The sequence below is a fragment of the Narcine bancroftii genome, chromosome 3 (assembly GCF_036971445.1).
Source record: "Narcine bancroftii isolate sNarBan1 chromosome 3, sNarBan1.hap1, whole genome shotgun sequence".
NCBI lineage: Eukaryota > Metazoa > Chordata > Chondrichthyes > Torpediniformes > Narcinidae > Narcine > Narcine bancroftii.
The window spans coordinates 328,939,113-328,942,127 of record NC_091471.1 but is presented as its reverse complement, the minus strand read 5'-3'; positions in this window follow the sequence as shown (position 1 = coordinate 328,942,127).

Below are 3,015 nucleotides of genomic sequence, written 5' to 3'. Positions count from 1 at the left end.
CCAGGATTCTGTATGGGAGGGGTGGGGGGCTGACACCATGAGTTACTGCACTGGCTGATAGAAATCCTAGTCACTCCTCCAGGGCTAATGATTATAGAACAGGGACATTTTTTCGAGTTGGAGTTCAAGATCAGCCTTCAACCGGGGGGAGGGGGGGGGAGCAGGCACGTGGCGATAACCCTGGACATTCAGTTGGGTTTATTGATCGCAACAAGTCCAACTGGGCAAAACCACACTCTCTGATCCTCAGTGCAAAACATCCAGACATAATACACATGCAAACAATTCATAGTGTGATGGATTATAACATATATTATATTATATTTATCTTTTAAAGGGATTTTTGTGGCAGGTATTTTAGTGTAGGTCACAAATAGATACAAACACTTCACAACACAGATCTCATTTAAAATGCCAGAACTCTGCTCAAGCCAGACAGTCCAGGCTCAGTGCCTTTGCAAAAACTTTGAGAATGCCTATAGAGACAGACTTCACAAGTAGGTGTTAATTGGACATGCTATGGACTCATGGATTATTGTTTTGGAAAGCAACAGATGAACGGACTCAGAAGATTGGGGTCCGGTGCTGCAATCTGTCTGGTTGCAGTTTGCTGTTCTAAGAAGTTCATGTGGGTTTTGCAAGCAGAGAGAGAGTGAGAGAGCGAGAGGAGACGAAACAGGGTTTCTCTAAGCGAGAGTGAGAGAGAACGGACTTCTGCAGTGGCTTTTGGAAGCTTGTTTGAAAACCTCATTTTGAAGACAGGTTCTGAATTCAGCCTGTTCAAAGCCCTTGTGGTCCTTACAAGAGAAAATGGCCAGCTAGAGTGTTTCTCCTGAAATAAGGGAAACAAGAGGAACTCTGCGGTGACCTGGAAGAAGAGGTTATCATTTGGAAAACCCCTGATGGGGCACATTTCTTCAGCAAGACACTGAAGTGACTCAGTGTGTGTGTGTCCAACGAGCAACAAATCTCTCTCTGAAATCAACAAGAATCTTCCTGGTAACCATTTAAACACCAGAGCCTGGTGAAAATTAATAAATGTTAAATTCTGTAAGAATTGCCTGATCCTGGTGAACTTGAGTGAGAAGTGAGATTGGACTGTGAATCAAAGAACTTTTCTGAACTTACACGCACATTACATACACGTGTGCTTAGAATTAGAAGGGGGTTAAGTTAATATTAATAAGTTAAAGTTTGATCCTGTTTTTATGTTTATTAAAAGTAACTTGTTTAATTAACCATTTGTCTTGGTGAATATCTATTGCTGCTGGGTTTTGGGGTCCACTGGGCCCATAAAAATATACAGGACAAGTATTTTCATTGATATTCTTTCATGAATACCAGGAATCGAACACCAATCAGCCTTTATAGTGGCCCAGTGTGAAAGCAAAATCTGCTCAATGCTGGCATTGGACAACGTCACCTCATGTTGGGGATTACCGGCCTCAACACCTAGTACAATCCCTGGCATCTGCAGATGCCGGCGTTGGGATCAGGCAAGCAACATTGCAGGCACTTCCAATTAAAGGTAGAACAGACCAAGCCCTAGGGATAGACCCTTGTAATTATGAGAGTGTTCAGTGTCCTGGTTAGGAGTGGTCTAGTATGAAAGTCCATACATAGAAACATAGAAGATAGGAGCAGGAGTAGGTCATTCGACCCTTCGAGCCTGCTCCGCCATTCAACGAGATCATGGCTGATCTTAAAGTTCAGTACCCCGTCCCCGCCTTCTCTCCGTAACCTTTAATACCCTTATACTGAAGAAATAGATCTAATTCCCTCTTAAATAGATTTAATGAACCTGCCTCCACGTGCCCTCTGTGGCAATGAAGTTCCACAGATTCACCACCCTCTGGGTATAGAAATTCCTCCTCATCTCGGTCCTAAATGGTTTGCCTATTATCCTCAAACCATGGCCCCAGGTTCTGGATTTTCCCATCATTGAAACATCCCATCTGCATCCATTCTGTCCAGTCCTGCCAGAATTTTATATGTCTTCTATGAGATCCCCTCTCAATCTTCTAAACTCCAGCAAGAACAATCCCAATTTGCGCAATCTTTCCTCATAAGTCATTCCTGCCATTCCAGGTATCAGCCTGGTGAATCGCCTCTGCACTCCCTCCATTGCAAGAACATCCTTCCTTAGATAAGGTGACCAAACTGCTCACAATACTCCAGGTGGGGTCTCACCAAGGCCCTGTACAGCTGCAGTAAGGTATCCTTGTTCCTATACTCAAACCCTCTTGATATGAAGGCCAACATACCATTTGCCTTTTTAACCGCCTGCTGTACCTGCATGCTCGCCTTCAGAGACTGGTGTACAAGTACCCCTAGGTCTCTCTGCACTTCTCCCATCTCTTAATCTATTGCCATTCAAATAGTAATCTGCCCTCCGGATTGTATTACCAAAGTGGATAACCTCACATTTATCCACATTGTAGTGCATTTGCCATGTATCTGCCCAGTCCCTCAATTTATCCAAATCACACTGGAGCTTCCTGACCCCCTCTTCCGTGGACACAACCCCTCCTAGCTTAGTGTCATCTGCAAATTTGGAGATATTACATCCAATCCCCTCATCCAGATCATTTTTTTTTTTTTTTTTTAATTTTTTTATTTTTCACACCATTAAATCACATTAGCCATGGTATACACAATTTCTTTTTCACACATATACAGTGACTTTTTCTCCCCCCCCCCCTTTCCTCCCAAACCACCCCCCCACCCCCCCCTCTCATCCATTTTAGGTATACAATCTAGGTTGCATTAATCCAGTCAGACAATGTTGTCATTCAACAAAATTACACCAGAAATTCTACTGAGTCCATTCTTTTTCTTTCCTCTCTCCTTCCATCAACTTAGGTAATGTTTGTCCCCGGTAGGTTTTCGCTATTGTATTTAATGTAAGGCTCCTATACTTGTTCGATATATTCAATATTATTTCTTAACCAATATGTTATTTTTTCTAATGAATACATTTATTCATTTAAATTTGGTAGTTTATTCCTTTTAATT